This window comes from Rhinolophus sinicus, chromosome 12 (genome assembly GCF_057876585.1).
Source record: "Rhinolophus sinicus isolate RSI-liver-muscle chromosome 12, RSI-T2T, whole genome shotgun sequence".
NCBI lineage: Eukaryota > Metazoa > Chordata > Mammalia > Chiroptera > Rhinolophidae > Rhinolophus > Rhinolophus sinicus.
Window position 1 is genome coordinate 36,455,400 of NC_142512.1, and position 23,649 is coordinate 36,479,048.

Below are 23,649 nucleotides of genomic sequence, written 5' to 3' on the forward strand. Positions count from 1 at the left end.
AAATTATATAGCTAATGTTGCAGTTAACATTGACAACCTATAGTCTGGCTAATATCTGATGTTTTTATAATATTTCTTCGCTTTCTGGGGTTATCATTTACAGTAAGTTTAATAACAAATATTTTGCCATTTTCTGTCATGAATTGGGGACACTTTTTAAAAAAATGACGTATTTAGGTACTTGTCCTTAATGTCTGTATTTGCATGTGAGATTAAATTGCTTCTATAATAGCATTAAAAATAACAGCTTTTATTATTTTCTAAAATAATTATGCTTATTTAAAACTAAGGACTAGAGAAAGATATAAAGAAAAAAACAAAAGAATGTCCTTCTTCACCCACACCCCACCGTGTCCTGAGATAGCTCCCAACAGGAGTGTATATGAGGTATGACAGTTAAGTTTGCGAACTTGTTGCAACAATGTTGCTAACTTTTTTTGATACCAGAGGGATTATTCATTATAAATTTGTATCAACTGGAAAAACAGTTCACCAAGTATACTATTTGGAAGTGCTGCATGAAAAAGTTAGACGACCTGAACTTTTCAGCAACTGAACTTTTCAGCAATAATTCGTGGCTCTTGCATCACGGCAATGCACCAGCTCACACGGCACTGTCTGTGAGGAAGTTTTTAGCGAGGAAACAACTGTATTAGAACATCCTCCTTACTCCCTGATCTGGCCCCCAAAGACTTACTTCTGAAGATAAAGGAAATATTGAAAGGAAGACATTTTGATGACATTCAGGACATCAAGGGTAATATGATGACAGCTTTGATGGCCATTCCAGAAAAAGAGTTCCAGAAAGCTGGCATCAGTGTGTAGCTTCCCAAGGGGAGTACTTCGAAGCTGACTGTAGTGATATTCAGCAATGAGGTGTGTAGCACTTTTTCTAGGATGAGTTTGCAAACTTAATGGTCCGACCTCATACCGTGTTTCCCCAAAAATAAGACCAGGTCTTATATTAATTTTTGCTCCAAAAGACATATTAGGGCTTATGTTCAGGGGATGTCATCCTGAAAAGTCATGCTGGGCTTATTTTCCGGTGAGGTCTGATTTTCAGGAAACACGGTGTATGCATACATGCGAGTGAGTGTACATGGTCTTACATTATGCGATTGCATGATCCCATTCCCACGTGTTCTTTAGTCCTTTTTTTTTCAATATGGACATATTTCTTTGTTAGTTTGTATAAATTTATATCATAATTTAGATGGCTATGTAGTATGTCAGTGTCTGTACTTATTATTTATGTTTCAAGTTTTTATAATAAGTAGTGCTAGATAGTAATCTCTTTAAGGATTTGGAAGAAAAAGGCAATAATTATATTTGTTTTACTTTGGCATATAAAACAAAATGAAAATGTTGCTTGCTTTCAACAAAAATGAAAGCAAAGGTGTTTTAATTAAGAAGGGGATACCAATTATTCTAAAAATATCCCAATTAATAAATCCTATAATGAATACCCTGTATACACATCTTTTTATATTTATGGCATTATCTTCTACTGGTGAATTCTGGGTCCAAAAATAAGCACACTTCACACTTAGGAAAATAGTGCTGAACTGCTCTAAGGAAGGTTCTTCCGTATTCACATAGCATTATGGGCTATAGTTGGCCATGCCATTTAATGTCAGAAGTCAGTCAGGTTATCTTGGCATTAGCCAGTTTGGAATTTAAGCCATAACACATATCTACACATGTTTGGACCTGGATCCTGCTGAAAAAAACCCAGCCTGTTTGCTAATTGCTAGTCTTTACCAAGTAAATCTGCGAATGTTTAAAAACTTCAAAGCTTAAACAGTCAGTTTTTAAAACTTCAGTTTTGAGAAAAATAGACTGATAAAGCAACCTGGTTTTTTAATTCAAAGAAAATCTTTTAATTAAAGTGATTATAACTCAAGTTGTGTTATCCCAATAATTTCTCCTTTTTCGGTTTTTAAATAAATTTAAAAATTAGAGATACTTATAGATTTATAGAAAAGTTGCAGAGAGAGTACCTTTATACCCCTCATGTGGCTCCCCTTGTTGTTAAAGTCTGACATAACCATGGTAAAGCCTTACATAAACTAAAACCAACATTGGTATATTAGTGTTAACCCAGATTTGATTCAGATTTCACTAGTTTTTCAACTAATATTCTTCTATTTGGAAACATCTTAAATCAAGCTTTTAAACTCTATACTTGAATAAGTTTGAATATCTGCTCATAGATAAATTTTAGTCATACAAATGTATGTACCATATATAACGCACCTAGAGCTCTGTATTTGTTTAAACAAAGTTACCTTTGACATCAGTACCTTTGAAAGTTATCTTTTGACATTCACAGACAGTTCTGCCCGAGGCCATTTTAGGGTAGTGTTGAAGATATTTGTCTCTACCCTTTTTTGTAGTCTTTGCGGAAACACGATTTGTAACATCAGTGAGTGTAGCTCTTGCACAGTGGTACCCTTTTCAGTACAGTTACAAGTCCCTATCTCCAGGAGCACATGGAAAGCAGCCACCTTTTGTTTACTATGATAATAACTTGTCTGTTAATTGAAAGTAATAGTCAAGAGCAGCCGGTTAGCTCAGTTGGTTAGAGCGCAGTGCTCATAACACCCAGGTCGCCGGTTCGATTCCCACATGGGCCAGTGAGCTGCGCCCTCCACAACTAGATTGAAAACAACCATTTGACTTGAAGCCAAGCTGTGCCCTCCACAACTAGATTAAAAATAAAACAAAAACGACTTGACTTGGAGCTGATGGGTCCTGGAAAAAAAAAAAACCACACACTGTTTCCCAATAAAAAAAAAAAAAAAGTTAAAAAAAAGAAAGTGATAGTCAAGAGTCTACTATGCCAATGGTTTCTCTATAATATCTTGCTCTGAGAGAATTTAAGTATTAAGTGGTTCTTGAAGAAGAAAAAAGCCAGGATTTATTTTATAATTGTCTTGGGGTGGTGGTGGTGTTCTAGGTAGAAGGAAAGTGACATAATCAAAGGTTCAGAGGTGGAAGAAGTCAGGGTGCATTTGAGAAATCGCGTGAGGCTGTTTGGGGGGAGGGGAGGACTTCGGGGGCCAAGACTGAAAAGTCAGTTGGGCTCAGATGGTGAGGGGCTTTTGAATGCTTCGCTGAGGAGTTGTGCTTTATTCCAAGTCAGTAGAAACCAATAAAGCGTTTTGTAGCTAGGGAGTTACCTGATCCTAATTCTTTAGGAAAATGTAGTTTAGAAGATCTCTGTCGTTTGAAAAGCTGTTATAATCTGGGTATGAAGTGATTAGGGCCTGAACTGGGAAGTTATGTTAGCAGTTGGAACAGGGCAATTTTTAAAAGTAGGACTTGTTGGTTCTTTAGATAGTGAGTAGAGTAAGGTAGAAAAAATAGCCAAAATGGAACATGAGGTTTGGAGCCTCAGTCAGAGACTAGCTGCTTCGTTTGGATCTTCCGCAAACTAGACCATAAAACAAGAACTTAAAATGATTAACATCCTAGAACTGAGGAAAAGTATGTAGCATTCTTGGTTTAGAAACAATAAAATGTGCAGCTTAGCATTGAGGACACATGACATTTGCTGACCCAGGATGGAGGGAGCAATCCAGGGAAGGAAGAAGGTGGGTTTTCATTTAACAATGAGAGCCATGGTCATGGCCTGTGCTTACATCTGATTTTTATACAGCGAAATGCTTCAGCCCATTGTACTCACAGTAACAAGACGACCATAATCCTGACTGAATAAGCGGAGAATCCTGGCTATTTCATAGCACAGCAAATTTAGAAAGGCATCTAAAACAGTCTTCTGCTCCCCCTTAAGCCTCACAGTAAACATGCATGTACTTTGTTTGGATAACGGTCTGTTAGTTGGACCTATACATACACAGGTGGCAGAACATGGTATGTAGTATGTCAGCTGGAGAACACATACAAAGCAGCTTTAATACCAGCTGCTACTAAACATTTGGGCCACATAGATCTAAAACCTTACCTGTAGGCGGGTCTACATAGTAAGTTCCACATGAAGACAAACGAAGTTTTTGGTTCAGTTTTATTCTGTCCTTGAAAAATTAAAAGCTAAATTAGTGTCTGGAATAGAGTAGTGGCTACTGTCTAGAAGGTTGGGTTCTAATCTTGACAGTGAGGATCTTAACTAGGCAAATTGTTTTCTAACAAGTTAGCGTATTTGGGATTCAAGTTTTATTAAATCAGAAATATACCATATTGCTTACATTATAGTCTTCAGAGATGTGAAATTTAAGTTGTATAAAGAGAGTTAAATATAGTCATAATATGGGGAGGATTTTCACACTTGTTTCATCTGTAATTCATCTGTCATTCATCTGTCATATCAAAAGGATAATTGTAGTTACAAACTTTTCTTCGTTAGGCTATAGTGTCCTATTTTGTTTCTAAATTATGATATTACTATTGGTCTTTCAAAAGAGGAAATACTGCTTTTGAAAAAAACCTTTCTGTATTAGAGAAATTCTCAAATATTAAAAAATAAAGAAAAGGTACGATGAGCCTAATATATCCATTTCCCAGCTTCAACAATTATTAAGACATGGCCAATCTTGTTTCATTTATATCCACCCTCACTACACTCCCCTCCTTCCAATTATTTTGAAGCAATTCTAGACATATTATTTATAAATATAAGAATTTTTTTTTTACCATATCATAACTCATTTATTATTTTGACAGCTGTATTTTAATATACAATATGCTTGATTTCCTTATTAATTTTATTTTTCTGAGAAGAGTTTCATAAGTTTCACCAGAGAGCCAAAGGAATCCATAGCTCAAAAAGGTTACATAACCTTTATGGAAAACTCAAAATTCTGTATACACACAATTAAAAAACTACAGTATCATTACACTAAAACACTTACTGGACATCTTTAAGTGTTCAGTCAGTGTTCGTATTTCCCAGTTGACTCATATTTGTTTTTTAAACATTCAGAAACAGGCTAGAATGTCAAATTAGGGTCCAAAGAAGAGTGATTGGCTAATATGTCTGTTAAGTCTCTTTAAAAAATCTGTTGGTTCTCCTTCCTCTCTCTTTCTCTCTCTCCCCCGCTCCCTCTCTCTCCCTCTCTCTTCCTCCCTCTCCCTCCCTTTCCCCCCTCTCCCCCCTCTCCCCCTCTCCTCCTCTCTCCCTTTCTCTCTCCCCCCTCTCTCCCTCTCTCTGCCTCTCTCCCCCCTCCCTGTCTCCCCCTCTCTCCCCCTCTCTCTCCCCCTCTCTCCCCTCTCTCCGCCTCTCCCCCTCTCTCCGCCTCTCCCCCTCTCTCCCCCTCTCTCCCCCTCTCCCCCCCTCTCTCTCCCTCTCTTCCTCTCCTTGCAGTTTTTGTTGAAGAATCCAGATCATTTGTTGTATACTTTCCCATAGTCTGGGTTTTGCTGATTGAGTCTATGTGGTATCATTTAACATGTTCCTCAATCCCTTTTATTTCCTGTAATTTGGTTTTTAGATCTACAGCCTTGATCAGATTAAAGTTTAATTTTTCTGGTGAGTGTGGGACAAGACTGTTTAATAGCTGGTGACATATAATTCTACCAGGAGACATATAGTGCTGGTTTCTTTTTTGGTACGGTTATCAGCCATTGATGAGCTTGCCTGTGTCTATTCATTGGGTTTGCAAAATGATGTCTAATGCTATAGTTTCTTCTTCATTTATTAGCTGGAATACTTCTATAAAAGAAATTTCCCCTCCACAAGTATTTAGTTTCCTTATGGCACAGATCTGTTTGGAATGACAAACTAAATGCTTGATTCTTGCCCTTCACTTACCAGTTTTCAAAAGAATGAATTGGTTCTTCTAGCATCCTTTAAAGGTGACCAGTGGATTTAAACATACTTGATGTGTTTCCATTCACCACTGTTATTAATCCTGTTGATCCTCAGTTGTCTTATCTTTGTCCATAGGCGTGTATCAGTCTGGCTCTTGAGTCTTTTCGACACAGCTCCAGTAGTCTTTGACAGCTTCCTGCTTTCCATTGTGACAGATAGTTACAGACTCTTCTTACACATTTGCTGTCCAGTTTTCTTTTCGTGGGAAATATCTGGAAACCACATTATGTTCTCATTACTGAGGTAGACAGACTAGAATGTTGATGTAGTATTTTAAAAAGAACTACCTGCCCTCAAGGGACTTACAGTCTTTAAAGATTTTATTTTTTATTCATTTGATTTATTTACTTAGTATACATTTGGATGTGATAAAATCAGATTTTGATTTCCTTTTATTTGATGAAGGCAAATCTTTGATTTCATTATATAACATATACAAAATGAGATGAATGTCTAAAATGTTAGTTTTTATAATTTAAGAAAGTTTAATGTGTAATAAAAATGAATAAAAGAAGAGATAAAACCTTGAAATGATATACATTTTACAAACATGTAGCCCTGTAGGAACAATAGTTTGTTTTTGCATCAATGGGTAACAGTATATTTATTGTCTAGACTGGGAGATGTGTGAGAGGGACATTATTAATAATTACTCTGGGAGAAATGGGTGTAAACCATAACTTTGCCCAGCAAAGTAGGACATATGGTCACCCTACTTATAAACTAATTGGCAATATTGTAAGCTTCCTGAAGCGAGGGATCGTATCTATCATGTCTACAGTTATAGCTGTAGCACTTCACACATAATAGGTGCTCAATAAATATTTGTTGAATGTTACTGAAAGTCGGCTGATAATTTGAGGCTTGGTGTAGATTTTAAGTGTTTTTTTAGCTTAGTTACACTATGTTTGCACTTTAAAAAAAATGTTCTTTCACCCACACTTGCATCTAAATGATCTCATATGTTGAATCTGAAGGGGTTTGATGAATTCATTTATTTTTTAAGTTTAGGATTAGTTGTTTTGTTTATTGAAGAAATAATACATGTTTATTGTGAAAACATTAGAAAATTTAGATAACTTCCTTATCACCAGCCCTCTCCTCCACGTCCAAAACACAGTTATCCTCTGGTTGGATTTTATGTTAAGGAAGGAAAGAGCATTGCTGGTATGTATTCAGCGAGCTCTTGCTCGCTCAGAGTTCCTCTGACTCACTTTTTAGACAGTGGGCCTAAATTTCCTCCTTTTAGAAGAGAGACTAATACTTCTTTGACAGGAACTTTGTGATTCTTAGATTTTTTGGCAGGGAGAAGCTAGGGAGGGAGGGAGCAATTAGTTGAACAATGTTTCTATGATTGAAACTATCTTTGGTTTCTCTAGCCACGTTTCTTAAATATATTGCCAAAGTGATGATAGAAAAAGTGTGAAAATTCTTTGACTTTGGAATGGGAAGTATATTTAAAGATATTACAATAAAAACCTATATTACTAATTAAAATCTTTTCTTCAACATAAATAGATAACGGGGAATTAGACTTTGTCATATGTCCCCAGGCCTCTCTGACTGGGCAACCTGCTAGGTTATGTTGGCTTGCTTATCTTGACCACTCATTGCATTTGGGTTATGACAAAAGTTGTTAAAAAACAAAAAACAAACAAAAAAACCGAACAAGCAAGCAAACAAATTGTTCAGGTTTTTGACTGATTACATCTATTTATAGCACATATATTGTGAAGAGCTGTGGTTTTCTTTAGATTAAGAAAAGCACTGTATAAAACATCTCCCCACATAAGCGTTTCCTCCACCTACTCATTTGTCTGCAAGCCAGGAGTCTGTTCACTTCCTCTTGGGCTTAGTGCCTTTGCTGTTCATAGGCTTATATTTTTTAGATATTCCATTGCCGGTAAAATATAAATATCTAAAGTGTGTATTGTTACTAATTTAGTTTATACCCTACAAGTAACTTCTCAGGAGTTTATGAGGGGATAGTGTTTTGAAACAGGTTGTTCATTCAGAAATGTGGCGATTCGGGATTTTTATCTTGCTGAACTATAGTCATTCACAAGTCCATATAGAGAACCATGTTTTGGGAAAAGATAATTAAGAATCCTATGTGGTAAACACTTGGGTATTTAAACATCTATTGGCTTTCCGTGCTCAGGTTATTACTGACTAATTGTTGTGCCAGGGACCAAATAGCCAAGAATGATTTTGGTGATGGCTGAGGGTTCTTTTCTCCTCACAAGCACATTGTTAAATTGCCACATGTTCTGTAGTTCAGCTTTGAGTTAAAATTTTAGTGTTATCTCACAATAACAGATGCTTGTCGATAGGATGCATATATTTGTGTATGTATTCATCAGGACTGTGCTTTTCTTCCCTTAAAGAGTTGAGATGTGTTGTAGCATGAAGATGTATTGTTTTTTGTTTTTTTCCCCCCTCTTTGCTTTACCTGTTATCTGGCATTTAATAAAACAATCTTGCTCGAAAGTTGTAGATCCCTTGAGGGCAACAAACACAGTACTCAAAATGAAACTAGGTTACTGTTTCTGCAACATGCAGTGGTTTGTCTCAAAAGCTGTTCTGGTCTTGACTTTGAAATTAGCCCCTTTTCTTTGAAGTGGTCATATTTTAATTTGGAGTGGTTTTAAATTTTTGAATTTCCTGATGTGAACATAAAAATGTCTTAATATTTTCTTATGTGGTTGTTGTACACTAGTTTATAGAAAGCTTATTTCCAGACAATATATTTCTTCAGTAAAACCAAAGGGAAAAATACTTCAGGTTTGAGAACATGTTGAAGACTGAAAGTGTTTTTAGGAGGGTATTCCACATGGTCTTAGGTAGTTATGTTATAGATTTCCTGGGCTTTGAAAATATCTGGGCTTTTGTGGTTTAGGACTTTGAGTTTGTGTTTTACTATTGGAATCATCTTTATGATACCGTGTTTCCCCGAAAATAAGACCTAGCCCGACCATCAGCTCTAGTGAGTCTTTTGGAGCAAAAATTAATATAAGACCTGGTATGTATTATATTATATTATATTATACCCGGTACCAGGTCTTATATTAATTTTTGCTCCAAAAGACTCATTAGAGCTGATGGTCCGGGTAGGTCTTATTTTCGGGGAAACACGGTATAACCCAGAGAAAATGAAGCACTTTCCATTTACTATTTACTATTACTACCTTTTGTAACGTATCTGTTCTTTTGGTTGATATGTTCTAAAATGAGGTGGAGCTTAAGATTGTGGTTTTATCATGCTTTTTCTTCTATATTTAATTTTTTAAAGCTTAATGAACTAACTTCCTGTTGTAATGAATTCCAAAATGTTTTTTTGTAATGGAGTTCTTTTATGGTAAGAGGTGCTCCTTCCGCCATCAGCGTTTAAGCATACTCAAATCTCGCCCATCTTTAAAAACCATACTCAGACCTTTTCTCTGGTTTGAGTCCCACTGCAGCTTGTTCCTCAGCGTCCATTCCCTCCTCATCACACTGCAGCCTGCTGGTTGAGGAGGCCCCAGAGCTAGTGTGAGCTCCCGAACTCAGCCCAAGTCTGGTCCTGTAACCATTACACTAACTCAAGACTCCTGTTTTTCTAGGGAGTTGGAGCCTTGTGGAAGGACAAGGGAGCCTTCATGTTCTGGAATTATTCCGTCAGTAAATCTAGTGGTCACTTTTCTCTGTCTTAGTTTTTTAGCAGCATTTTGTAAAGTTGATGGGTTCTTCTTTCTTGAAAGAAATTTTAAGTTTTATCTCTTGGCTTCTGTGCGCTGTAGTTTAGTGTTTTCGTTTTACTTCAGAGTTCATTTCTTCTCTCTTTTTTGTTGGCTCTTTTTCTCCTGCCTTTAGGGTTCCCTATAGCTCTATTTATTCTGTCTTTCCAGCCCCCAAATTTAAATTCTTTCTGTATCTATCCAGTTGACTACTTGACATCTCTACTTAGATGCCTGATTTGCATCTCAAACATTACTGTGTAAATTAAGATGCTTTGGGCAAAAATGATAGAAAATTCAATTCAAAATAATTTGAAAAGGAGGAAAATTTATCATTATAAGTAACATGATGCCTTTAAATCTGTAGGTTTAGCAACGTCATCAAGAACCATGTTCTATCCACCTTTCTGCTTTGCCATCTTGGACATATCTGCTTTGTCCTGTGGCCAACTCCCATCAGGGATGCAAGAAGGGGACCACAGTTCCAGGCATCATTTCTGGGCAAGATGAAATCCAGCAGAAGGTGGTGGATATTGCCTTCTTATGCTTATTAAGAGTTTGGAAATCTTTCTCAGAAGCCTTCCAGCTGACTTCCACTTAAATCTCATGGTCCGAAACTTGGTCATGGGCCCACTTCTAAATCAATCACTGGCAATGGGAATATGAACGATTCTCATACAATATAGAATGAAATAAGTATAATAGAGGCAGGAGCATTAGAGTGGAAATACAAACAGGAGAAGTGCTAGGGGCTAGGGAATTTCAAAAGGAGTAAGTGGTATTTGAACTAAATATTAGTGAGATTCAGTTGTTAGGGAAGAAGACAAGGGCATATATGCTCAGCTGGAAGGGACAGAATACACGAATGACTGACACAGAGAAATTATGTGGCATGCTCAGGGAACATTCTGTAGACCCTAAATCTGGGGCATAGCAAAGGGTTTTTGGAGGGATGAGGAGGGAAATGAGGTTACAAGATAAGGTTGAAGGGTCTAATCTTGAAGGAGGTTTGGACTTCATTTTTTGGCAGTGGTTGTCATTATAAAGGAATCTTAGTAATATTTAGTGAAAAGCTCATCTAGACACTGTGCAAAAGATAGAATTAGATGTGATCTCTGAATTTGATATCTCCCAGCTGTATTTTCCTGTTAGACATAGGAATGGAAATTGAAGTTGTCTGAATCTTCTTTGATCCTTTTCTTTCTTCATCCTTTACATCTAATGAGCATGTTCTGTTGATTTCTCCTTTTTTGGCTCTCTCTGCCATCTTCAGTAAAGCCTGTATTTCTCAGCCCTCCAATCAAAACCTCCATGTTCTGTCCCTCCGTACTCTCTACATTTATAACTTTATCACCTTCTAATCTCCTGTGAGATTCCTTTGGCTAGGCCTGTATCTTTGCCACCCCTTGAATATACTGTGCTTATTCATGGTGACAGCTTTACTCACATCGCCCTCTCCTCAGCCTGTCTTCTAATTTCCTCTCGGCCTTTGCAGCTCCCTCCCACTCTTCAGAACTTAGCACAGATCTCATGCTCTGTCTGCGCAGGGCCTCCCACACCCTGTCCACTCTCCATCTTTCTTGCCCTTTTAAATAATTATATGGCACCTTTTAAATACCATTTGTTTTGTTTGACAATTGTGACTTATTTTGGTGTATAGTTCTTGCTTCCCAAACAAATTTTACGCTTGTAATGGTTAGGGCCTATACAACAATTATTTGAAGGAATAAATGAATAAATATCGTCTCCTTATACGTATATTAGACCCTGGTCCTTTGCATGTAGTTGATAGTCAAAGCTTGTGAATAAAGCGTGGAGTATGGGAATTAGACAGAAAACACTTAGTGTATAAACCCTTTTGACCTATAAGCTTCACCTTTACAATCAGAAAAAAATTGAAAGTCTGTTTCTCTTTGGAGGGAAAAAGGAGATGTGGGCGTTCGCAGAAAACCGCCATGTATGAGTAGCAGCACTTGTAGCACAGCCCCACCACTTCCAAGACTGATACCCTGGGTGTCCAGTGAAGACTCGTTAACTGTAGCTCAGTGTGGTTGGGGTACCAACCCAAACCCCAGTGACCCCTCTTCTCTGTGTCCCGCTGTATTTCCCAACCAAGGGGGCGGAGCCATCGGTCAGTTTGCCAGCATCCAACACAGAACAGGCTGTTGAGTAAAGTTCTGCTCTTCGCCACCTACAGAGTAGTTGGGCACTTTTGCCTTGAATTTTGATACAGTTGTGGCATTGTTATCTGGTTTTGTTTTGCTCAGCCTACAACTCATGTTTTAGAAAAAAGGAGGAGGGACATTTAAAAAAAACAAAGGTCGGGGCCAGCCCAGTGGCTCAGGCGGTTAGAGCTCCATGCTCCTACCTCCGAAGGCTGCCGGTTCAATTCCCACATGGGCCAGTGGGCTCTGAACCACAAGGTTGCCAGTTCAATTCCTCGAGCCCCGCAAGGGATGATGGGCAGCGCCCCCTGCAACTAAGATTGAACACGGCACCTTGAGCTGAGCTGCCTCCCGAATGGCTCAGTTGGTTGGAGCGCATCCTCTCAACCACAAGGTTGGCAGTTTGATTCCTCGACTCCCACAAGGGATGGTGGGCTGTGCCCCTGCAACTAGCAACGGCAACTGGACCTCGAGCCGAGCTGCGCCCTCCACAACTAAGACTGAAAGAACAACAACTTGACTTGGAAAAAAGTCCTGGAAGTACACACTGTTCCCCAATACAGTCCTGTTCCCCTTCCCCAATAAAATCTAAAAAATAAATAAATAAATAAAATAAAAAATAAAAAAAGCAAAGGTAGCAGTGGATACGGCAGGTATCTGAGGCTTCGTGGATTTCTTTTGCATCCCATTTGGCAGGTTGCGTTAAATGCTTTCTGATGAAGGCAGATGATTGAATAGAATCATCCGAGGAACAATATTAAATGTAGTGATGTCTCTCTCCACCCTGAGAAAGTGTTTATACCATGGGTAAGGTTGTGGTCTCAATCCAACTTAGTGTCATACTTATTTCAAGGCTGTAGATAATCCAGGTGTCTGTCCCCAATCTGAGAGTCATAAACTAATTTTCATGTTCGAAAAGTCAAATGGAAATTATGGCAAAGCTGGACAGTCTAACCAAAAAGCTATGCTAGGCTATTTTTATATTTGGTTGGTAAAAAAATAAAAAGTATGACCTGAATGCAAATTCTTACAAGTTTTTGAATCAGTGCTCTGTGGGAACATGGCAAATGGGTACGGGCAGGGAGGGGGGCAGGAGAGGGGAATATATGGTAGCCCTTAATGTTGAAAAAGTTGGGCATTACTGTATGGAAGTAGGCGACCAGATGAGTTAGGCAGGAGAATGGAAACAAATGCTCAGCACAAACAGTAAATGTCAGTGGAGGAAGGGAATCACTTAAGTGTATAGTGGAGAAAACTGAGGTCTCGAAATGCAGTTACCTGCCCAGCTGTAGGGAAGAGTCCCAAGTAGAGCCTGTCCAGATGCTCTGACTCTCAGCACTCAGTCTCATTGCATCACTGCTGTTAGAGCGCAGTTTGTAGTTTATGACCTATTCAGTACATCAGTAATGTCATTTTAATATAAAATATCACCTTTGGACTATTAGTGTCCTGATAGTCTGTTTCATTTTATTTATTTTTTATTGAGATATACTTTCATCTACCATATAATTCATCATTTTCAAGCGTACAATTCAGTGGTTCTTCGTATATTCAGAAGTAACAACCAACACCATTGTCTAGTTCCAAAACATTTTCATCACCCTAAAAAGAAACCTGGAACCCATTAGCAGTCACTCCCTGCTTTCTTCCTACCCCCAGCTTCTGTCAGTCACATTCTGTTTCCATAGATTTGCTTATTCTGACCATTTCATATAAATGGAATCATACAGTTTGTGATTGACTTCTTTTGTGTCTGGCTTCTTTCACTTAGCATAACATTTTCAGGATTCATCTGGGTTGTACAACATTACCAGTGCTTCATTCCTTTTTATGACTAATATTCCATCGTTTGGACATACATTTTATTTATACATTCATCAGTTGATGTATATTTGGATTGTTTCCATTTTTTGGTTATTATGAGTAATGCTGCTGTGAACATTTATGCACAAGTTTTTGTTTGAATATATATTTTCAGTTCTCTTGAGTGCATGCCTAGGGGAGGAATTTGCTGGGTCATATGGTTAAAACATTTGAGGAACTGCCAGACTGTTTTCAAAAGTAGCTGCACCAGTTTATATTCCCATCAGTAATGTTTCTACATCCCAGCAAACATTTGCTACTCTCCAGCTTTTGATTATAGCCATCCTCGTAGGTGTGAAGTAGTATATTATTGTGATTTTGGTTTGCATTTTTCTAATAACTAAAAATATTGAGCATTTTTTCCTGTACCTGTTGACTATTTGTATATCATCTTTGGAGAAATGTCTAGTCAATGCTTTGCCCAAATTGGGCTATTTGTCTTTTTATTGTTGAATTGTAGTTCTTTATATATTCTGGATACAAACCCTTATCAGATCTGTGATTTGCAAATATTTTTTCCTATCTGTCTCTTTACTTTCTTGATGGTGCCCTTTGACTCACAGACGTTTTTAATTTGATAACGTTCATTTTATATTCTTTCTTTGGTTGTTTGTAGCCTATTTTATTTTTTTCAGCTTTCTCTTCCCAATCTTTTCCTTTTTCCCATTTTCACTACCTCAGGTTTACTATGGAAAAATGCATGCAGCAAACTCTAAAATTACATAAATCTCTGCTCTGCCATCCATAATCTGTAACTTCTTAAGGAAAAATCTTCTCAAATAGGGAGGAGCCAGAACTGAAAGCCCCATGTACTAGGAACTTTTCCTGTGTTATCAGATTAGATAGGTCTGAGTACTGTTGTTCTAGCTTTACAGGGCACACACTGAGATTGAGTGAGATTAATTGGTTTGTCCAGGGTCGTACACCTGGTTTGGTGCCATAAGGGGTTCATGCTAAGATCTTTTGTTTCTACATTTTAATGATGTTCTTTCATTCAACTGTTAATTCATTAATGACTATGGATATGCTGGAGATATTGGGTGAAAAGGGGGTAGGAAGAAGAGCAAAGAAGGTAAAGAAAAATTTAATTTACAAACCTAATCTAAATGTACATTACAAATATGAAAAAGTTAACTCTGCCCTGTAACAGAAGTCCTTAGACGGGTTTTTGGACCCCTCTAAGGGAATGGGATCCAGGGAATGGGCCAACTCCTTGAAACTGCATGTAAAATTTTGTCTGTTCATTTTTCTGGGAGAAAAGATTTGTAGTTTTCCAAAGATTTTCTAAAGTTTAAGAATTGCTGCTAAGGAGAGCAACATACAGACTTATGGGAAAGAAAAGGCAGACGGTATATTAGCAATTTGTCTTTTTCCACGAGCCATGATTTGGGTATGTCATGGTTTGGGTTAAACCTTCCCATCTGGTTTCATATATTTGTGTCTTAGACTGTTTGTTTATACCTGTTGGTTTAAGACTAGTTCAGTTAAACTTTTTCCCCCATGTGTTAATTTTTTTAAAAGTAATGAATAAATACCATTTAATTCCATCAATGAATTTTTTATTTGTTTAATTTTTATTTTTTGGGGGAATGGGAACAGGATTTTTATTGGGGAACAGTGTGTAATTCCAGGATTTTTTCCAAATCAAGTTGTTGTCCTTTCAATCTTTGTTGTGGAGGGCGCAGCTCAGCTCCAGGTCCAGTTGCTGTTGTTAGTTGCAGGGGGCGCTGCCCACCCTCCCTTGTGGGAGTCAAACCAGCAACCCTGTGGTTGAGAGCCCACACTCCAACCAACTGAGCCATCTGGGAGCTGAGCGGCAGCTCATTGACTTCATTCTAGTTGCGGAGGGCGCAGCTCGCTGGCCCATGTGGGAATCGAACCACAGCCCTGTTGCCCAGAGCTCATGCTTTAACCAACTGAGCCACCCGTCTGCCCCACCCAAGTATTAATTTTTGAAGTGTCAAAAAAATTTTTGTTAATGATGAAACAATAACAGTCCTTTGTCTTTTGGTAGGTCAAATATATAAATCAAATTCCAATATTTCCTGATGTTCACACATCTAAAATATTTGTGATTTTAATTTTTGTAAAATATGGGAATGTAATAAGGGCATTCCTTAGTTATTTTCATTTTCTAAATGAGTTTTTAATTCAAGTTCACGGTGATCTAGTCAAATTGACATGTACACAGGCCTCTTATCATGGCTTACATTACAGGCAGCCGTAGTGTGAGCATCGGTACCTTCTAAATCTGTCTCAGTGCTAACCGAAGGTGTTACCTTAGGTGTTTAAGACTGAGACCTTCCAAGGTTGTGTATATTGTGGATATGTTCTTCTGCTTGCTTTTAAGGACACTGAGTGTTATTCAAGCACTCACGTAGTCAGGGTTTTAATGGTCAGATTTTAGTGGAAAAGGTAACAGTAATGTAAAATTCTTACCCTGCTTTTAAAAATAACTTCTTTGTTGAGACGATATTTGTGAATTGAATTGAAGGATGGAAAGATGTTTTGAGTATACATTGATCATCCAGGCACGGCTGTAGCCTGCTTAGTGTTTGATTTCTTCTTTGGCCCTTGGGGGTTATTGGTGCAAGTTAAGGTTGCTTAAGCAGCTGTGTGATGAGTAATGCACAGTAGTTTTACTGTCTTATATGGAAACGTGAGGTTGTTGATGCTTGAAGGTAATTAGGTAGTATCTAGGAGGAGTACCTCGCCTTTGTCCTCTCCTGCTAGCTTTACTTGCATGTTATTGAGGAAACACAATGTCAGTATGATTTAAATGCATATGTAAAAAGCGACAGTGAAATTTTATTTTTATAAAAGCTTTGTCTAAAACCAAAGGTGCCAGCTATGTATTTCTCAATGTAGTGGATTAGATGGACTGCTTAAAAAATAATTGTTTCATATGGTTCTGACATTAAAATTTATTAGATGAGATTGCACTAAAATTAATTATATTTTTTCAATGATATAAAATATAGGCATCTGAGAACTCTTTATAATGTTTATCTACAGTATGGCCCAGTGAGGGGCAGCCAGTTAGCTCAGTTGGTTAGAGCATGGTGCTGATGACGCCAAGGTTGCCGGTTCGATCCCCACATGGGCCACTGTGAGCTGCACCCTCCTTAACAAAATAAATAAAATAAAATACGGCCCAGTGATATACTCGTATGTCATTTGAGGTTTTGTTTGTTGTAAAGTTGACTTACATGTTGGTGTTGGTAGCTTTTCTAGAGTATCCCAGGTGGATTTTGTGAGCAGCTTTGGAAACGAAGGGCATTTGTAAGTATGTGACTAAACAGATCCTATGATAGAGAACCCTTTTCACTGTAAATTTTATATCTGTGTCTTCCACTTTACACAGCAAATTTAAGTTACTTTAGGTTTTATCCATTGAAAACTGAACAATTTTTTTTGCAACAAATTTAACTAAAATATAATTTAAATTTTCAATCTTTTGTTTGTCAGAAGTGGTTACTGTGAAACAAACTGCAGGTGATCAAATTGAAATGTACTGGTGTGAATTAATATAACAGGGCATTCTGAAGGGAGGTGTGAATTCCACTAGCCAAGGATAAAATTTAGACCTTTAAATAAAAACAAAAAAAATTTATTGTTCTACTTTGTGTTGTGTAGGTATTTTTTGTTCAAGGCCTAAGTGCATCTTTGAGATAATTGTTGTTTATCATTTGACTCAATAGGAGACAGTGGGTGAACTGGGACTAGGAGTTAGAAAACCAGAGTTCTAGTCCCTGCTTCAGCACTTACCAGCAGTGACAATGGGAAGGTTATTCAACTGAGCCTCAGCTGTGAAATAGGAACAACACTCCAAGTCATTGTAGGGCATTGATGCTTAAATAAGAGGAACAACCTAGGTGGTTTCATTCCTGCCTTTTTCATATAGTGGTTCTTGTGTGCAACTTGCCTACCTCCCTTCTCCATCTCTGACTTCTGCTTGTCCTTCAAGACCAGCTCCAGCGTTAGCTCATCTCTGAAACTTTCTTTGACTCACCTCCTTTTCCACACTGCCACTATACATTGTATATATTGATGAGTGTGTTCAAGAAACAGTAATAATAGTGCTTACTGTTGCTAAGTACTCTTGTAAGCATTTAATTCCAGTAATAGTCCCATGAGGTAGGCACTATTCTCTCCATTTTTACAGATGCAGAATATGAGGCATAGAGAGGTTAAATAACGTGCCTAAGGCCACCTGGCTAGTATGTGCGAGAGCCAGATTTTTTTTTTTTTTTTTTTAAGTAATTGGCTGTTTTATTTTTTATTTATTTTATTTTATTTTTTGCCCCTTCTTCTGCCTCCCCTCACCACCACCACTACAGTTCAAGTCGTTGTTTCTCAGTCTAGTTGTGTAGGACACAGCTCCTTGGCCCCTGCTGGTATTATGAGCCTTGCGCTCCCTCTGCTCATGGCAGCCCAGCTCCCGGGAGAGCTGGTGTTCACAATCTTAGCTGTAGAGGGCGCAGCTCACTGGCCCATGTGGGAATCGAACCAGCAACCTCGGCGTTAGGAGCATGGAGCACAGCGCCCCCCAACCACCTGAGCCACCTGAGCCACCAGGCCAGCCCCAGGTTTTAATGCAGGCATTCTGGTTTCACAGATTGTACTCCTCACCACTGTGCTAAGCTGTCTTGTGATTACCTTTTATCCCTGTGTTGTGATTACTGGTTTTCATGTCTGTCTCCCCAGTTAGACCTTTCAACATCTTGATGGCTCCAGTTCTTACAGTGCCTAACACACAGCAGGCACTTAATAACTGTGTAACAAATATATGATGGATGTGCTTTATGTAAACTATACAGCATCATATAAATGCAAATTATTATCTCAACCACTATATGCATTTTGTAGATCAGAATGTAGAATTTACCAAGGTTTTCAGTTTTGCAGTTTCTTTTCTTAGCTCCTGGTTTTCAAGTTGGCAGACTGAGGTATATAAAATGGTAAAATTTAAGGGTTGACAGTACCAAAATTAGGTTAAATATAAACCCTAGTTATTGGTCCCATCGTTAAGCCTGTTTGGTCACACATTCTTTGCCATAATGTTATGGCTTGTTTTATACAATAAAAGAACAAGATCGGAGGGATGTAAATGATTCTTACTACACTTGCTAAAATGACATAGCAGTTTAGCATCATAAGTAGTTCAGACCTCCATGTTACACTGTAAGTAGACTGAAAGGTTTCTTACTCTTAGAGATTATTTTTAAGGAAACGACAGGACATAGTGAGATTTCATTCATTACAGGCAAGTATTAAGAAAAAATAAAGCTTTTAGTATAGATATAATTTTAAACTCTATTTATTTACTAGATAGGTAAATTAAGTAATTATTTCACAAGGCACACATTTTTGTAAAAAAGTTTTTAAAATTACAATTCAAATATTTTCAATTTTAATTTTAGTCAGTACTGATATAGGACTTAGTATAGAATGGTTTGTGCTTTTGATTTTATCCTAATTCCTGGTATATCTTACTTTCCTACTTTTATTTTTTTCCATTTAAGTTTCCTTACTTATTTTAAATTTCTTCTTTCTTGCTTAATTGTATATTTGTTTCATTAGCTATATATTTCAAAGATACAAACATAGGCCTACAGTTGTCTGCGGTCATATAATTTGACCCCTGTAAGGCACAACTCTAATCATATGAGTTCTTTCTTTAAAAACTTTTGATGGTTCTGTTTTGCCATCCATATTAACTTTTCATCTCAGCCTTCAAGGTTGGCTACAACATAGCAATAGTTTTTACCATCGCTCCCTTCCACAAGCCCTATAGTCTAGTAAAACTAAACAACTTAAATTGTCTCTTGTTCAGGAATATACCCCATTATTACCCCATTCTGATTTTCCTTCACTAGAAATGACTTTCTGCCATGAAAACTGGCCTTCATTTCTACCAATCTAAAACCTACCTGTCTTTCAAGCTTTTCTGAAATGTACTATCCTTCGCAAAACTTTTCCTGATTTCTCCAACTAGATAGGATTTCTTTCTCTTCTAAGTTTTCAGATCTTCACTTTTTTTTTTTTACTCATATTAAGCACATAGTTAAATAATGATTTGACCATCCAAAGACTGTGAGATTAGTTGCTATTTGGCAAAAGTCATTAGCATCCTTTCCTAAAATGAGAAAGAAGTGAGTAGCCTTCTGCAAAAGTAGCATAGCTCTGAATAAATTGCCAGACCATTACGATTACAGACCTAAATTTCATCCTGTTCATTCTTCCTAGTGGATCATTTTTTTGGAAGAACTTTGCTGATATATATTTATCTTTCCCTCCTTGTTCCTTTCCGTTTCTTGGTAGTTTTAGTTTTGGCGTGATCCTCATAGGTAGTTGTATGCTTTAGAAAGCTCTCCATTAAGCAGGCCCAGGGTCAGGCAGTGCCTTGGAAGTCTGTGGAAGTGCTTCTGAAGGAAGTGGAGTAAGCAGAGGTAGCATTGATGTACCTTACAAGGTTGCCCTTTCAACTTGAAAAGACTCATCCCAGATGTAACCTTTTTAATGTATGAGGAGGGTGCATAGGTACATACTTTAATAGAAAAAAAAAACTGTTGAATTTGTCAAAAACTATTAAAACTTTTCGTGGAACAAAATTAATTGTTTTCCTTTTAAAACTCAATTAAATAAACACTCTTGAAGATTGTAAACTTATTTCGTAGTCCACTTGGAAAAAAATGGCATTGAAAAAGGCACATTCTGGAAGCTGTACTTTGCTAGCTATAATATACTGTCATGTTCTCTAACTGTTTTTCCTAAAATTGTATTTTCTCCCCAGTAGCTGGTCAAGCTATTAGAGTACCAGGACTCGTTGCTTCTCAATTTGTATACCCTCTAACATAAACACCACATTTTTTCCTAAGTTGCATACATTAATTATAGCAAGACACTTAGGACTGACCCACTTTCTTTTGGAATTTATTTTATGAAACAGTAGAAAATGATCTCTAAGAACAGATGAACTTGTGTTATTTTAATACCATAGAGAGGTGAATGTAAACAGCTTTAAATACCAATGAGGGTTATTTCTTGTTTGCTTTTTCTATCTACTTTCAGGTTCTTAGAACTCAATGTATTCACCTAGAGATGCTTCTGAAAAACTAAGTTAAGATGGTTTATAATAAGTTAGAACTAAGGATACATATTAAGAGTTGGATAATGGAACATGGAAGGTTCTAATTTCCCTAATGTGTTTTTGGTTTTGTAAAGGTTACTTTATTTTGCCCTTAGGAGCTATTTTAAGTTTTCTGGAAAGAAAATAAAGGAAGATTATTACCAAAACTCAAACAGGGGAAAGGTGCCAAAATTAAATGACGAAAGTAAAATGTGGGCAGACAGCCCATGTGTGTTTCAAAGTGAACGATTAGACTGCATCTTCTTTTGTGACAGTGAGATTTATTGATGTTTCTGGGAGTATTCCTGATTTTAATAGTGGCGAGATGTCACTTTCAGGTTCACATGGGAATGCATATATTCGCACCTCATTTAAAATAGAATAAAGCATTTTATTTCTAATTTTTAAAAGAAAGAATAGTCTTATTTGCTAATTTATTAAGTAGAGAATTCCTTGTGAATTCAGCCGCTTGTCTTTGATTTTTTTTAACTTTTTCACTTAGATTCTGTCTCTGCTGTCTAGCTTAAGACAGACAATTGAGATATGTAGTGTGTATAGATCTACATATTCATAAAGAGCTACATTAGCGAGGTTATGCTGCAGTCACAAACCACTGTCTAATCTTGGTCGCTTAAAACAATAAGGATTTCTGGGGATGTAGAGTACAGCATTTGGAATATAATCAATAATATAATAGCTGTGAGTGCTATCAGGTGGGTACTAGACCTACTGGGGGGATAATTTCGTAACTTAACATAAATGTCTAACCACTATGCTATATATCTGAAACTAATATATTGCATATCAACTGTAATTGAAAAAAACTTTTTTATTTGAAAAAATGAAGGATTTCTTTCCCACTGTGTGGCCATGATAGGTCAGCAGGAGAGCTCTGCTCCTATGGCTCAGTGATTCAGGCTGCGGGAACACACATCTTGCACACCACTGGTTGCCATGCTAGGTCCAGAGGTCTCTCATTAGCAATTAAACACAGTAGCTTAGAAGTGACTCACATCACTTATTTCGCAACATGATGGCCAGAACCAGTCCTGTCCCACGAAACTATGGGGGACCAGGAAGCACAGCACTGCCTGTGCCAGGGGGACAGAGAGCTGAAAATACTTGGTAAACAGCACCATCCTTTTGGTCATCAGATATCCACTCTATTCTGTCTCACAGACAAAATACACTCTCTTCCTTCCCAAGGTAGGGAACCCCAAGGTCTTATCCAATCTTGGCATCAAAGTCGAAGTCTAGGATTTCTGAGTAAAGCAAGGGTGTGATGATTGGTTGCCTACTTACGAGGAGATGATGCGGAGTGGTTTCTACATCAGGTCCAGATGTTGCTCTTTTTGATCCAGAGACCCATGAAAGCAATTGACAAATGATCTGCCCCCACATACAATGTACAATTGGGACTAACGGCAGGATAATTAAAAACAACAAAAAACCTTCCCATTTTAAAGGCCGCGGGGGAATAGGCGACATAGCAGTCAATGGACTGCCGCAGATTCTGGAATCCTGAGCAGTCATTAAATGGGCCCCCTCCAGGGGTGGGGAATATTCTTGAATAGATGCTGATTTGGCTTCTTAGCAGTAGCTCACTTGTCTGTTTTTTCTTTGCTCCCTAGCTTCATCCTTTTGGATCTTCTTTTTTTTCTATTCTCGTCCTTGGCTATATCCAAAATGGGCACTGAGGAATATGCCCCCTGAAGGGGATGAACAGCTTTCTTAGGCACTTCCTGCCGTAGATGCTTGGGAACCCAAAGACCGTTTTAAGTATTGAATAGTCACAGCCCCTTTTAGCCCAGGCTGCTGTTCTTCTGGCAGTGTAACTCTCAGAAACTTCCTTGGCTTTTTATTTGTTTCCGGTCAGCTCCACGTTCCTTAGCCACATCCATAGTTCTTTTCTAACCATATTTCTTAGATTTGCTGCATAGCTCTGCCTTATTGGTCCCGTAATTCTTCCTTGACTTCATTTTGAGAACAGATACTTCTGCTATAATTCCATGTATGCGTTCCCGAATTCTGCAAAATTATACACTGAAATAAACAGAGCTTATGCATTGGGACAGAACGCTCAAAATCTGTGGAACACTAACCTGTGCGCTAACAAAAACTATAATAAGTGTAATAAAAATAGCAGCGTATTAAATCTCCACTGGCCTATACACCCAGCATCAGTCAGTTGAACCTCTATAGAGTTAATCCGTGGTTGGTTATTTCCTCCTCTGAGATTGGGTCTTGAAGCTATTAGCTTACAATAGAGACCAGTTTCATTACAATAAAAATTTTGGTCTGTGGTGTGGTAGAGGCTTTAGCAATCAGAAACTTTCGTTTCTAAACACAGGAGGAGAAACACTCTCAGCTTCACCGGATATAAAGTGGAAAGTACAGTGGCCCATGAAGCAGCTGACCACTTGCATTAAAGGAAGGTACAGAAGTAGGATGTTTAGCTTTTTTAAGGTCTTCATATATTGCTATGGTTTTGTTTGTTTGTTTGTTTTTGAGACAGCTTTCTCCTGATCACTTCAGACATTAACTTGCAGGAAAAAAATCTTGTGTAAACCAACGTAACTCTCGTGTTACTGACATAATTTCTCTATTTACTAATAACATTTAAACTAATTCACGTTAGGAAATATGGTTTGTAGCCATACAGATTAAGACACTGCTTGGGTGAGAAAACCTCATCTTTAGTCTCATTTTAGAAAAGCTATTTTATTGGGGCCCACCTTAATCAGTTGGAGTATTTTATCAATGGTTATGAAGGCCAAGTCTTCCACTGGGCCCTTGCCTCAAGACTGAATTCTAATTAGCATTTGTAGCTCAAAGACCTTCTTAGTTTTATGTTAAGCACTTGCTTCTAACCCTACAAATCGCTGACTTTCTGGACTCCTTTTATTCCTGATTATAAACAGATCAATTTTTTTTCTGAATTCA

At 37.7% G+C, this 23,649-nt stretch overlaps 1 protein-coding gene across 3 annotated transcripts in view; it reads left to right on the plus strand.

Moving 5' to 3' along the window:
* Positions 1–23,649, plus strand: part of ZNF652 (zinc finger protein 652) — a 58,315-nt gene that overhangs the window by 11,142 nt on the left and 23,524 nt on the right. Inside the window, exon 1 of one of the 3 annotated variants that reach the window (XM_019740634.3) lies at positions 23,058–23,141. The exons of the other annotated variants lie outside the window; for them this stretch is intronic. The gene's annotated coding sequence lies outside the window, so the exon portion shown is untranslated. Of the gene's footprint in view, positions 1–23,057; positions 23,142–23,649 lie in introns of those variants that run through there. 3 annotated transcript variants of the gene reach the window in all.